Below are 15,689 nucleotides of genomic sequence, written 5' to 3'. Positions count from 1 at the left end.
GGGATTTAGCTCAGTGGTTTTGCCACCTGCTGCGCAAGCGCAAGGAACTGAGTTTGATCCCTGGTACCAAAAAAAAAAACCCCTAAATTGCTTACAAATTCAGGTTTGAGTTTCCTTTCAACGTGGCTTTTCTATTTACAGTGCCTACTTACCTGCCAAGCAAGTACTGGCTTTCAACCAACAATTCAGAAAATCAGGTCTTACTGTTTATTCTTACTGGAAAATAATTGCCATAATAGCAAAAGAAGTCAGCTCTGCAGTTGTTTAATAATATACACTCATATTTTAACTGTGTAAATACAAGAGAAAAAAATGTATGAGAAAGAGAAGTTATATATAAAAGATTCACTGAAAGTTATGGATACAATTTGCCAAAGCCGGTAAACCCTCATATTTTTAAGTAAATCATCCTTTTAGAGAATATTCCTCATAGAAAGGGATTACCAATATTAGAAATTGCTATATGAGAATTATTTAGTTTTCTGCCAATAAGGTTTGCCTATACGGTGTGATAAACACAAGCAAAACATTTCCAACAAAAATGTTGATCTCCCAGTGGTTGCAAAAGCTATAGAACTCAGATAATCTTGCAAAAGGTTAAAAGGGAAATTCATTTACTTTGTGTACTTCCTAGACAGGTTTATAAATGACAGTTCATAAAATATTTGTAGTCAGAAAATCTGAGATTTAAAAACTTCTTCGTTCTGTTGGTAATTGATGTCAGAGATAACTCACCAGAGACTATTAGATTCTGCCTGTGGATGCCTGGAATCATCCCGGTTTCATCTGGGAAACTATTTTGCTGAATTAGAGATACAGTACTCTTGCTAAATGGTAAATTCAGGTGCCTTTCTCTCAACTATGAATGAAAAAGGGTCTCTGTAGCCTCCTTCCCCTAGGACCTTTCACTCTGCAACCAGATGAAGCTAGAAGACCAGCCCTGGTGAAAAGTGAGTCAATTTAAAACTCTCCCCTGGGAGCTTAACTCTTGAATAAAGTGAAAAAGAAATTCATATTTGTAGAATTTACTCATTTCTGCATTGGTATTCTGCTCATTTAGCCTATGTCTAAGTCTCCAAAGATAAAAAAAAATCTCCAAAGACAATAAATTTTAAATCACGTATTATACTATTTTCCTCCAGTTCAGCTGATGATTTCCATTGTTTTCCAATCCAAAATCCCCAACTTATTAACCTTCTATCTACTGATTTATGAATTTATCATATTTAATATGACTCAAAAATAAGTAATAGAAAAACTCAACAACAACCTTAAACCTATGAAAGAATTTATGTAGGGACCACCAAGTGAAAAAACTGACACAAAGGGGAAAATACAAATAAAGTTGTTACAAAGGTTCCTCATATTTTTGAAAAATCTTCTCAAGTATGGTAATTGTTCCCAAAAGAAAAGATGAAGTCATCAAAAGTCACAGAAAAAATAGTTCAGTTTCATCAGTAATCAGAGATAAAAAACCAGATACTGACATTTCCCTGTAAAACTGAAAGTGATTTAAAATATTAAAACTGTCAAAAGGATAAAGTGATGAGTATTTTCATAAACTTCTGGTGAGTGCTGAAGTGGGTACTGGTTTTCAGGAAAGCAATCTGGCAATCTGTAACAAGAACCATCAAAATACTTGTCTTGTGCTAGACAGGAAAGTAGAGCTGCTCTAAAAGCTGCAGAATAAAGGAGACGTTATATTAATAGAACTCACACAGTTGTGAGGAAAGCTGGGGAAGTGAAAGTCCTGAGAAGGGGAAGTTTGAGAGAATCAGAAGTCAGTAATCAAACTTTCACCACTGGAGTGGGCAGATAACCAGCACAGGAAGAAGCTGAGCTACTGATGTGGATTCAGACATCAAGTTTTCCAAAGAAGATGTGCAGGAAGTTGCAGGAAGTCATTGTCCGTGAGGATTTGCAGCCAGGCACCTGGTGACATGTCTGGGGCCACTGTCCGTCAGCAGGACCAGCCATCAAGAGCAAGACCTGGATGCCAAGAGGAGCAGAGTCAGGGCAGCATGGAACCTGCATTATTCCAACAACAAAGATCTGCATGAAGTAAAGGAAGCCGCGGCCTCCTTTTCATGCTCTGGCCAACTCTATCTCTAAGCTGCGTGGAAAGGAATTCTGGGAAACACAGTCCCCAACTTAGTTGAGTGGACAATAGAACAACGGAGCTCTGACATCTCTTGACCTTGTGGTCCCATTTCACCTCTAGGAATTGGTTCTTATGAGGTAAAAAATGTAGTCAAAGATTAAATAAAACTATAACTATCCTTTCCATGGTTAAAACAGGCAACACTGGAAGCAAATGAATTTCCCAATAGGGAATAGTAAAATAAATTGAGGTAAAATACAGACAAGATTTTCATAAATTTATTTTATATTACTTCAAGTGACTTTTAATGACATGGTAACTTCCTCATGATAAAGAGGTTTCAAAGCCACACAAAGCCATACCTACATTAGAATATAGTTTTGGAAATATATTCATAGATTTAATTTTATCTTTTATACTTTCTTATAATCTTTATTCATGTTTCACAAAGGAGCCAAAGTCATCTTTCAAAAATAGGGATCAAGGGCCAGGGCTTTAGCTCAGTGGTTCTGCTGCCTGCCTCGCAAGTGCAAGGTCCCGAGTTCGATCCCCAGTACAACAAAACAAAACAAAACAAAGTAGGGATCAAATCATGTGCCGTCTTTGGCTAAAATTTCAACCTGGCTTTTTATGCCACCTGCAATAAAATAGTCTGCCCACAGCCGACAAGGTCTTTTGCGGCCCTGCCTTCACTGGAGGCTCGAACGCATCTCAGACACCTCAGACTGTGCTTTGCTTTGCTCAGTGTCTAGCACAGGCTGTCCTCCTCTCACAAAAAAGATTTTGGCAGTCACTGTCACCCTTAAAATCCTCTTCCTCCAGACTTTATTCAGATCTCAGCTCAAATGCCACTATGTCCGAGGACCACATCTAATGTGTCCCCAACCCCCGCCCCCCACCCAGCAGTTGTTCTCCACCTCATGGCTCTGCTCATTTCTTCACTAATTAAAATTACTATGCCTTTTATGTAGCAGTCTCCCTCACTAGGAAGTAGGCTCCACTAGATCAGGGGCCTTTATTCATTATTATATCCCCGTATCTGCAACAAAACCACCAAATCTCAGTTTTCACTGAATAAATGGATTCATGGATGAATCAGTTTTTTGAGTTTTCTACAGTGAACACTTTTCCTTGTATGGTAAGCAAAAAATGTTTGAAAGGGAGGTATTTGAAGAGCAGTCTTGTGTCAGAATGGATTATCCTTCTTGGTTGTCATATCTACTACTGATTATCTAGGCCTATTTTAGCTGCTGTGTTTCTCCTGCAAGATCTAGGTATGAGTCTCTGCTCTGCAGAAGGGTTGAGAATTAAATGTTAATAAAACACAGGAATCTAGAAAAGATTCTCCTGGGGCCAGGGGTTTAGCTCAGTGGTTTCACTGCCTGCTGCACAAGCGCAAGGACCCGAGTTCGATCCCGGTACAAAAAAGAAAAAAAAAGAAAAGATTCTCCTGTTAAATTATGACAGGTCTGCAGTCAGTGATATAATAGATAACCCATGATAACACTGTAAAATACATAGAGATCATGAATTCAAACCTCATTTTAGGGCCCAGCTGTTAACCTCATAGCTCAGTGATGCAGTCAGCCCTTCCCCTAGCAACACATCTGCTCTCTCCACACCCTCAGCTCTTCATGTCTTTGCATCCTATCCCATCACAGGCAATGTGTAAACTACTTCTACTGGTTAATCCTGAATTTTTTTGTTTTTCTGTTCTATTTTCTTCATGTATGTGGCTTGGTTTTAAGCTATCTCAAAAATAGCAAAATATTATCTTCTTTTGCCTTAGAATGCCATTCAATGTTCTGATCTTAGGATTCTCCTTGAATAGATAAAGCTGAGTGATGTCAGGCTGTGGTGCTTAACTGATTTCACCTTCTCCATCCAACAAAGGTGGGAGACAGAACTGCACACGTGAGTCCCTGTCTGGTCCTGCCCTCTACTTTGGTGGGCACGTGTTGTCCAGGCAGCTGACGCAATGAAGAGCCCAGGTGAAGCAAGACAACAGAAAGAGAGCAGTACTGCCACCTGTGATTAGCCAGGCCTCTCATCTGGGAGGCTGATTCATTCTTCTGAGACTAAGAAAAAAAAGTTTGAATATAAGAAACAAAAGTATCAAAGTGGAGCTTTTTAATTAGACTTTATTCAGAAAGTAGAATAAACATGTGGACCTAACTCACTTTGAGAATTCTCTGTAAGATAATCTTCCTAAACAGCCCAAGTGCCCATCAACTGGAAACTGGATAAAGAAGATGTGGGTTTTTTATAAAATGGAGTACTACTCAGCCATAAAGAATGAGAAACTAGAGACATTTATTGCTAAATGGATGCATATTGAGGCCATACTCTTAAGTGAAATAAATAGGACACACATGTGTAAATACCAAATAGTTTCTCTAGTGTGAAAAATTGAAAGTGTAAATAAGGATGAAAATGATTAAAATGAATAATTGATAATTTGAAATAGGAAAAGGTCCAAAGGTGTAGGGGTGGTGGGAGGGGAAGGGGAAAGGGAAGGAAGGGAAAGGAAAAATTATGAGAAAGAAAAAAAAAATGGAAACAAAGTCTGTGTAAATAGGGAAGGGTGGAGGAGGTGAAGGGAGCACAGGTAATGGGGGAAAAAGTAAGAATTAAGATACAGCATGTTCAGGTACAAACACCCAATGATAAATGTAAATGTATTGTATACCTAAAATGTACCAATTAATATATAAATTTAAAAAAAGATAATCTTCCTAATATCGTCAATGAAAAACTTGTAATGCTGTTCTGTGATTGATGGATTTGATTCCACTAGCAAACATGAATTCCAGTAAAAGCAGCTAAATCAAAGGCTTTATAGCATGGAATTTAGTAGTCTGGCCTATTCTATGCTAACTTGACTCTCTGTAAGCTCTAGAGAAAATGAAACTTCCTGTGTGACAGGTCCGTTTTTTGGTTTTTTTTTAATTTTTTGGTACCGGGGATCGAACTTGGGTCCTTGGGTTTGCGCAGCAGGCAGCGACACCACTGAACTAAATTCCTGGCCCAGGTCCCTTTTTTAGACTCTGAAACTGACAGTTATTTTGTTAGATTTTGTGATTATAAGAATTTTGGTATCAGCCTTAGCTATTTTTCATGTTTTTCCACTTCTCCAGAAGGAAAGCAGATAATCATTAGAAAGTAGTCACCTACTTCAATGGGCTTATAGCATTTGCAGTAAATCCTGTTTCCCAACTCACCTCTTTCTCTTATTCTTACATCTTTTTCAAAATTTCTCTATTTTTCACACCAATATCTATGTCTCCAGTATCAAACCTCCAATCACTCTAATTTTGTCTTCACTCTCAGAAAAACTGTCTTAGTTTACACAGAAAACAGAAGCTGTCTGACAGTATTCATTCCCATTCCATCACAATTATGCAAAACTAACCTAGAACCAATTCTTTCCCCTTCCTTTCTAATACCAGAGGACTCCTCTTCTCTTTAAAATTGATCAGTCTGTGGTAGGCACCTGTGCAGAGTTCCCACTGGCCCCACTTCTTGGTTTTTCATAAGCTTATGTAATCCACTCTTCTTGAAGGACAGTTGGACGTAGTGACTCACTCCTTCTAAATGGAATATACCAAAAGTGACAGAAAGTCACTTCCAATATTAGGTGACAAGATTATGACTTGTGTCTCAGGTGCCCCCCCCCAGGTCTCTCTTGCTCTGACTCACTCTGAGAGAAACCAGTTCCCATTACGTGAGGTTTGTGTACCAAGGGAGGCGAAGCCTCTGCTGGACAGCCCGCAAGGAGCCAAGGCTCTCAGCCTAACAGCCCATGAAAAATTGAATTCTGACAGCAACATTATCAGCAAACTGGGCACCACGCCCTCCCGCAAGTGGAGTCTTCAGATGAGATGATACTTGTCTTCAGATGATATTTGCCCAGGCAAATATCCTGACTGTAAACTCATGAGCCAAATGGAGCCTGTTGGACTAGGCCCTGGTTTCTGACCCACAGAAACTGTGGGATATAAATGTTTGTCATTTTCTGCTGCTAAATTTTAGAGGAATTTGTTAGTAAGCAGTAGATAACTAATACAACCTTCATCTGTGCTCTGGGTCAGTGAGAGTGAACGTTTTAGAGCTTTCCATGGTATGAACAGCCTGCTGCAGCAGGTGTGCCACAGCTTCATCACCACTGCTCTAGATCCTTCTCATCTTCTTTCCCTTTTCCATATCTTCAAATCTCTGTCTCTACCCATTCCCTTTAATTAGCAGTTAAACATGGGAGTGATATTTTTAAAAAGGAAAACCTTCAATTCCAATTCCTCCTTCAGTATTGCTACTTCTCTCCCCTCCTCTTTGAGAAAACTGTAGGTTGTCTACACCTAGTCTCACTCCTTTCCATTCAGTTTCCTTTCCACTCATTCCATTTCTGTGTCTTCTTTCACCTCATCAATTCTGTAGAATTTCTCTCACCAGAGTCTCCAGGGAACCTAAAGGGCATTTTTAGACCTTATTCTACTTGACGTTTTTGTATTGTTCTGGAAAGCCTATTCTTTTCAAAAATGTTTTTCTTCCTTTATATCCCTCATACTAGACTCTCTGGTTTTCCTCTTAACCTTTGGGTCCTCCCAATTCAGTTTCCTTTGCTATTCTAGAATAAGGCTTTACTACCGGGACATTATTACCAAGGAAAGACAGGAAAGTAAGCAATTTGACTCCCACCTATCCATATGCCCAATTGTTATCTATTTTCCTTTCTTACTAATTTATAATTCTGTCCATTTCTTTACATGCACAATGCCACAGTTGTGGCCTAGCACACCATCCTCTCTTGCCTGAATAACTATAATAACCTTGTAACCGGTCTCCACTTTGTTAATTTCTCTAAAGTCGGAGGGATTATTGCAAAACACTTAAAAAATATCTGCTCTCTACTGAAAAGTATTCAATATCTTCTTATTACCTACAGAATAACATCAAAATTGTATGTCAGAGCTGTAGTGTGATTCACCACACAAACTTATCATGCAAACTTATCCATACATATGAGATACTCTAGAGAATGAAAAGGTTGTGCTGTTAATAATTATGAAGGGACGGGGTTGTACACTAGACTGAGAAAATGGGATATAAAGTCACCTTATTTGTAAGACCCTGTGTGATCAGTTCTACTGAGGATGTGAAATGTGGCTAGTGTGACTATAGAAACAAATTTTCATTTTTATTTAACTTTACACAATTTAAAGTTAAATGGCTTGATGTGACTAGTGAGTAATGACAGTGCAGTTCTCTCGAGAGCAGTGGTTCTCAAGTGTGCATCAGAGCGATCGACAGGGCTTATGTCACAAATGTGAGTCCCGCCCCCCCCTTCCTGTACTGAACTTCGGAAGTGAGTCTGAATTTACACTCTAACCTCTTCCCAAGTGGAGCTGATGCCAAAGGTCAAGGTACTGCATTTTAAGAACCACTGATTTAGACTTGCTTAAAAAATACAAATTCAGTTCCTATCCTAGTTCTATCAAATTAGAATGTATGTTTTCAGAAAATCCTCAAGTTATTTGTATGAACATTCAAGTTTGAGAAGCACTCATTTAAATGATTTGGTGTAAGTCACGTAATTCAAATCTTTCCCCACGTGCACTGCTTTTATTCTGTAGAATTGCTACATTCTTATTTAGCCTTCACCTTTCAAATGATTTTTTTGGTACTGGGCATGAACTCGGGACCTTGCACTTGCAAGGCAGGCAGTAGGACCACTGAGCCAAATCCTCTGGCTCAAATGATTTTTTTACAAAAGGTTCATATGGCAGGATGTGGTGGCTCACACCTGTAATCCCAACACGCAGGAGGCTGAGGCAGGAGGATTGCTGAGAGTTTGAGGCCAGCCTGGGCTACATAGTGAGCACAAGGCCAGCCTGAACTACAAAACAAGACCCTGCTAAAAAAGGGGGGGGCATATAGAACTGCGAGTGAGGCATGAGGTTTCCAAGTTCGAGACCAGCCTGGACTACAGAGCCAGACTCTGTGTAAAGCAAAACAAAGACAAAAGCCAAATTATGAATATGACCCCAATCTTTATCTCTTTAGTTAAACCTTCTCTTGATTGAATTTTCTTCTTAAAAAAAGAAATCCTAATAACAAATGCACCATGTTTTACATAATTTGGATTATGATTATAATGTTACATGTAAACCAAAAAGACTTGGACTCTGTGTAATGGAAACACGTGCAATAAAGCAGCCATTATGCTTCAAGAATAAGCCACACCTTTCCCAAGGGTGTCCTAACCTTTGACTTTATTTTTTGATCTGTTGCTAAAATGCATTTTACCAGGACCGCCCCCCCCACCATGTTTATGCATCTTCAAAATATCTGTCCGTGCAGAATACAAATCTCTATCTCATCTGAGAACCAGACAAAAAAAACAATCTACTTTTCCATTTCTAACTGGTTGAAAGCCTGCCCGAGCCAATTTTGTGTCATCATTTGGAATCCTTAAAACTCTCCAATCTGGAAGAGATTTTAGCTTTATCTTTGCATAGTTAAAAGATTCATTGAAGGTTTCATTGCTCCCTCTCCCCTATGATCATTTACCTGCCTTCAAATGTTCTTAGTGAAATAGAAAAATGCAAAAATGCTGCAAGTTTTCAATGAAGGATAAAAATACATACAAAATACTTTTGTTAGTTCATTCAGGTCTTGCTGTCAGATATTCATGTGTGATGGTTGTAATTTTTAAAAAAGATATGATCATTTCTGTATACTTGCTGTATGAGTACAAAGAATGACTCAAGTATGAGTCAAGTAACCATTTTTACTCCTACTTTCCTTTTGTAATCTTCAAAAGCTTTCTGTTTCTTGGCATATTTTCAGTGAAATTAAACTTGAACAAAGTTATTTTCTCAGATAATGCTGAATAACTGGACACTTACATAGGGAGAAATGGACCTCAACTCATACCTGATATCATACACAAATAGAAATTTGAGAAGGATTTTAGACTCAAATAGAAAATCTATAGGTATAATGGTTCTAAAAGAAATACCTGTGCATTTCCCACTATGTACAGGACTTGTCGTTTTTTTTCGTTTGTTTGTTTTTGGTACCAGGGATCCAACTCGGGACCTTGTGAGGCAGGCAGTAGAACCACTGAGCTAATTCCTCAGCCCGATCTATTTTTTTTTTAAAAAAGGTAAGCAGCGTAAAATACCCAGTTAAGCTCTGTTATAACCAGTGATCCATTGTTTCTATTAACTCAACTATTACTAATGATCAGTTACTCACTGGCAGGGCAGAATAGCTGGTTAATATGTGCTGTTAATTAGATAAAACCGTTGTTGTTATAAATTTTCTGAAATTTGCTAAACATGGCTGTAGATGTATTTTAACTTCTATATACTTAGCTGTAATATTGCACACGTTTGTTTCGAAAAAACTGTTTTCAAACTCAATTCTATCAATGCTTTTACCAATATCTGAGTCTCTTCCATGTTTTCTTTCTTGTTTATTCCAATCTGAAGTAAGTTACGTTAATCCTCTAAAATCTTCCAATTTATCACATCCTAGTTGAAATGCCATTTTCTCATTGAAGCTTTATTACTCCCTGCAATGAAGACAGTGTTGCTTTTTTTCTGAACTACAGAAACACTTTTATACTCTCAAGTTTGACTCTTCTTTTCTGTAATGCCCTTCTTTTCCAGAGTGTAGGTCACATAGGATTGGGAGTGCAGAAAGTACTCCAGTTCCTAAAGAAATATTTGAATCTCAAAAAAATCTCATGTTGATTTCTTAGTATTTTCTCTGTAGATGATCATTTCATCTACATATAAAGATTTTGCTTCTGCCATGCCAATCCTATCCTAGTTGTGTCATTTTATGGCCAGACTATTTTGGTGGGGACTAGGTTTCAAAGTTTAATGGACAGATAAAGAGTAAGCATATCTGCCCTTGTTCCCCATCTTAAGGAGAAAGCACTGTATCTTCTCCATTCATAAAAGGCGTTCTTGCTGGAAGTATGGAGTACATGTCTTTAATCTGTTGAGAAGTTTCTGTTCTACTTCTAGTCTCCTGGTAGCTTTTACCATGAACAGCTGTAGAATTTGGTCCAATACTTTTTCTCCAACTAGTGACAGGATCATATGGCTTTTTCCTTTCCTCTGTTCAAATGATGACTTTTAGGGGTGGATCTTCCAATGCTGAACCAACACTGCCATCCCTATAACAAAACCACTTTCTACATCCTGCCAGATCTGACTTCTAATAGTTTGTTTTGTTAAACACATTTCTGTCTATGTTCATCCTTTTTTCTTCTATTATCTTTATCCAGTTTTAGGATTGGCACAATGTTGAGTTCCTAAAATGAGGGGAGAAGTGTTCCTTCTTTTTTCTGCTTTAATTGTTTGATATAATTGATCAGTTAAAATGTTTATGAGCCTGCTGTTGTCATATAGGTAGGTTTTCAAGCTAGGGATATCCTTTCTTTAATAGGTGCTATTCAAATTTTATATTTCCTCCAGAGTTAGTTTCATTAATTTGTCTTCCAAGGTACTCCTTAGAAGTTGTCAGATTTATTTCAAAACAGATTTTTGTAATATACTTTCTATATCCTTTTAAATTCTGTAAAATCTGTGGTAATGTCTCCTAGATCTTAATATTGTAATTTTAAAAATGTATAACTGATATTGTGTAACAGGAAGAAAGGTCTAAAAGAGCAGGGGAATTGGGAGGGGTAGGGGAAGGGAAAAAAGGGAAAGGAAAATATGAGAAGAGGAAAAAAATGGAAACAAGGTCTTTGCAAATAGGGAAGGGTGGAGGGGGTGAAGGGAGGGCAAGGGAAGGGTTGTTATATTGTGTACTTTTTGACTGAGACTTATATATCACTCAGTCCTGTACCATAATGACAATAATAGAAATAATGCTAATAAGTAATGGTTAATTACATTGGATGTACATAGATTTGCTGTTTTTCCAATTCTAGACACTAGCAGTCTTCTGACTCATTAAATTTATGATTCTCAAAGGCCCTGCCAAATAAGTAAATATAAAAGTAGTGGCTAAACAAACTACAGTGCCTTCAATATATTATATATCAGATCCTGTATAAGGTGATTAATTAAAGATTATACCAAATTAAAAAACAACAGAGGGCAGCTTAATTCAATAGTGATGGAATATTTACAACAATATGGTAGGTGTAATATTTTAAAAGTAATTCCAGTAACTCAGATATTAGATATGGAGGAAAGAGATTGAAAAGGAACATTTATATTATTTTTATATTCAGCAAATATTTTTATTTTATTTTCAAATGCAAATAAAAAATTGAATTATGCCCTCCTTGTTTTTCCCCCTTCCTTTATTTTTTTTCCTAGCAAAATTGGCCAGGAAGTAAAGCAACCAGGCTGTTAGGGTTTAGATCTAGATGTCCCTTCCAAGTCTTATGTGTTCAGAGGCTGGGCTTTTAAAAGGTGCTTGAATCACGGGAGCTCTTTACTCTTTGGTGGATTAATCTGCTGAAGAGTTCAGAGCCAAATGAGTGTTAGGAGGTGACATCTGGTGGGAAGAGGGGTGTCAGCGGGGGCATGACCAGAGAGGTGTGCTTTCCTCCCGGCTCCTCCTTTCTCTTCTTCTTCTAGGTTGCCATGATGTGAGCAGCCTTCCTCCATGGACCCCTCCGACCATGCCCCTGTGACTGTGCCCTTTTGCCTTGGAGCCGGCTGACTAGGGACTAAAACCTCTAAAAACCGTAAGTCAGAATAAACCTCTCCTCCTTTAAATTGTGGTGTTGGATGTTGTGTCTCAGAGACAAGAAAGTGACTAAGAGGCCAATTTGAAATTTTCAACAATGTGATCTTGGGCTGAAGATACAGTTCAGTGGTAGAGCACTTGCCAAGCATGCAAGAGGTCCTTGGTTCAATTCCTGGTGCCACAGGAAGCAACAACAACAAAATTAAAACCCGGATGGTGGTCTTCAGTTTTCCTTATTCTGTGGTGGCAGTGTTCCTTGTGTAAGAAGGATTTAAAACCACTAATTTATCTGTTTCTAATTTAATGGAATTTGAAAATGTGAACATTAAAATGAGGATAATTCTCTTTGAAGTACTTTCACAACTTATAATTATTTTATGTACTAACGTATTTGTTTTTTGTCTCTTACTCTACTAGTTTGAAAGCTCTATGAGGTCAAGCACATTTACTACAAGGACCTTACAAAATGTGGTGGCTAGCAGTTGTCTTTCAATATGTATTTGTGAACTCAAGTAATTCATGGTGAAGTCTGAAAAGAGTGACCTTTCTAAAAACTATCTTATCCCTTCATGTAGTCACCAGCAATGCTTTCTATCTACCTATCTACATATGCACCCGGTTACCAATACCTCCACCATCCAGCCACACATTTATGCCTCCAGCCAGCCAACAGGCCATAAACCCATTCCTCCATTAGCCCATCCATCTTTCTATTTCCATAGACATCTAACTGGCAATGGCAATCTTAAGAAAAGATTTCTTTCTCTTTGGTAATTGAAAATAAATGTTCTATCTTGCAGACATCGGTGTAGGAAAAGATTTCATGAACAAAACCTCAGTCGCACATGAACTAGCACAAACAATCAGCAAGTGGGATCTCTTCTTATTCAAAAGCTTCTGCACAGCAAGAGAAACCACCAGCAGTGTGAAGAGACAACCCACAATGTGGGAAATTATTCTTACCAGCTGTTCCTCAGACAAAGGTCTACTATCTAGAATATATAAAGAACTTAAAAAATCAGACCTCCCCAAATTTAAAGATCCAATTCAAAAATGGGCTTCTGAAATGAACAGACATTTCTCAGACAAAGAAGTAAAACCAGCAAATACACATATGAAAAAATGTTCAACATCACTGGTCATTCGAGAGATGCAAATGAAAACAACACTGAGATTCCACCTCACTCCAGGAAGAATGGCTGCTATCATGAAATCAACCAATAACAAATGCTGATGGGGCTGTGGGGAAAAAGGAACCCTGCTCCACTGCTGGCGGGAGTGTAGACTGGTGCAAGCACTGTGGAAATCAGTATGGAGATACCTCAAGGAACTAGGCCTAGAGGTCCCATTTGACCCAGCTATTCCCCTGCTGGCTATCTTCCCCAAAGAATTAAAAGCATCATACCACAGCGATATATGTGTACGCATGTTCATAGAAGCACAATTTGTAATAGCTAAAGCTTGGAAACAGCCCAATTGCCCATTAACTGGAGACCAGATAAAGAAAATGTGGTCTTTTTATAAAATGGAGTACTACTCAGCCATAAAGAATGAGAAACTAGAGACATTTATAGCTAAGTGGATGCACATTGAGGCGATACTCTTAAGTGAAATAAATAGAACACACGTGTGTAAATACCGAATAGTTTCTCTGGTGTGAGAAACTGAAAGTGCAAATAAAGGACATGGAAAGGAAAAAGTAAAGGAAGAGAGAAAAGATAGATCGGGTGTTTTGTAGAGTTTACTCTTCAACTCCCTTCTTTTTTGAAAACTGTGAGAATACAGACTTGCAGAGAATTTTCATCTTCCATCAACTAGTAGGGGTCTTGTCCTCCTATCATCCAGAGTTATTGGAAGAAGGCACCATCCAAAGAACTGGAAGTGCCACAGACCACTTGGGTAGTCTGTCATTGTTTCCTTTACAGGCACGGCGAGAAGCTTGGGAAGATACCTCACTCCCAAGTTCCTCCAAGTCTGCACAAGGCAGAAAGAAAATACCAAAGACTCATATCTTAAAGGTTGGGACTGTTGAGGATTGAGCCAGTGGCCTGCCAGGAGGCCCTGGAAGGAGATGACTTAGATCCCAGGACTAGGAGTCAGAGGAAGTGAGCCAAGGTGAGGCTGGAGAGATGGGCTATGGAAAAGAAGTCCAGAGTGCACCATGGCAGCACCTTAATAGCAGGCACAAGAGAAGTGAGCAGAAAGCAAGACCACAAAAACACAAGCAGTGAATGTGGTCCAGCAAGTCCCTGCCACCTCCCATCAGAAGTATCCAGCAAGGGAGCACTGGGAGCCAAAATTCCATCCCCAGTGCCCTGTGTCCTGAAAACCACCTCCTCTCTCAGAGATCCTGAGAAGCAAGGAAGGGACAAAATCCTGAGAAGTGAAGATGGGGCTCCAATTTCCAAACGATTAACTAATAAACCAATTCTGACTAGAATTTTCTAAAAGGGACTCATTATTATGCTGAAAGTAACTAAGCTACCTTTAACCGGCAAGATCTCACAGCTAGCTGAGCCGAGTTTAGGGTGATAAAGTAGTGTTTCTGCATCTTGGAGCTGTGGCTCTGAAATTGTTAGCATCTACCCAAAAGTTATCCCAAGATCCCTTACCTAGATGAAAATTTTATGTTTTATTGACTATCGTTTCTGTCTCTATCCCATGGATAAAATCAAATGCTTATAATGTTGGGAAAATATTTAATAATTTTTTCTAAGCGGTATTTAAAAAAATTAATTTAAAAAATCACATTTTCCCAATTTTTTTTGCTCAGCATAATTTTTAATAACCATATGATAATTGATCATGTAATGAATTAATTAACCCTTTGTTTTGTTTGAACAGTATTTAGATTGGTTTGTATTTTTGCTATTGTAAATTGCTGTATGATAATGAACACTGTACATATACATACCTTTAGGGGCCCCAAAGATAATTTCTTTAGAGTAAATTCCTTCAAGCAGAGTTTGTGGTTGAAATAATATGTACATTTCAAAGATTTTTTAGTGCATCTGGTCAAACTGGATTTGAGAAATATTATCCACTCAGCTCTCATGGATAGTATATGCTAACGGTTCTTTCCTTACAGCCTCAGTACAGGGACAATGGAAATGTTTAAGTTCTCTCTTGAAAATATCAGGACCATAAAAGCAATGTGTTTGTGTGTATACACAAATGATTCGTGCTTCAAAAAGATGATTAATGCGGGCCGGGGATTTAGCTCAGTGGTTCTGGCGCCTGCCTCGCAAGCGCAAGGTCCTGAGTTCAATCCCCGGTACCAAAAAAAAAAAGATGATTAATGGACAATGATATAAAAGTCTCTTTTTGTTTCCTAGAAAGTTAAACATATTTCAGAACAAGCAAACCATAGACATGTGAAGTAGACGGGCAGTTACCAGAGGATGGAGTAGGAGGGAATGAGGAATGCCTGCTGATGGTGCAGGGTTCTTGTTGGCATGATGAAAATGTTCTGAATTCAGACAGTGGTCGTGATTGCACAACTTTGTGAGTGTAGTAAAACCCCCTAAATTATACACTTTAAAAGGGTGAATTTGATACTATGTGAGTTACATATTGATAAACTTATTTTTAAAAATAGTTAATGTAGTCAATGCGTCAATGTAGTTAAGGTAGTCAATTAGTTATTTTTCAATAATGGAGTATATTTCAATTTGAATAAAAAGGACAAAATATGTTAAATCATTTTTCCAAGGTAAAGGGAAGAGCAAGGGACTCTAGACTTACTGATTCAATACTATTTTAAAGCTAATGGGCCCGGGTTTCCTATGTGGGGTGATGCACACTTTTTGCGGTTAGATGACAATGATTTTTTTTGCATAGCTTTGTCAGTATTAACACCCAGTAAAAT

The 15,689-nt window shown here is 38.2% G+C and overlaps 1 protein-coding gene across 1 annotated transcript in view; it reads left to right on the top strand.

The window, feature by feature from the left end:
• Positions 1 to 14,546, top strand: part of Pttg1ip2 (PTTG1IP family member 2) — a 57,926-nt gene extending 43,380 nt beyond the window's left edge. The window contains exons 8-9 of the transcript XR_015448760.1: positions 11,710 to 11,819; positions 12,622 to 14,546. The gene's annotated coding sequence lies outside the window, so the exon portion shown is untranslated. The remainder of the gene's footprint in view (positions 1 to 11,709; positions 11,820 to 12,621) is intronic.
• The last annotated feature ends 1,143 nt before the right edge of the window (positions 14,547 to 15,689 follow it).

Source organism: Heterocephalus glaber, unplaced genomic scaffold (assembly GCF_053883595.1).
Source record: "Heterocephalus glaber isolate CG9 unplaced genomic scaffold, H.glaber_assembly_v1.0 deba00000546, whole genome shotgun sequence".
In the NCBI taxonomy this organism is placed as follows: domain Eukaryota; kingdom Metazoa; phylum Chordata; class Mammalia; order Rodentia; family Bathyergidae; genus Heterocephalus; species Heterocephalus glaber.
The sequence above is the reverse complement of the archived record's forward strand: the minus strand, read 5'-3'. Positions and strand labels throughout refer to the sequence as shown.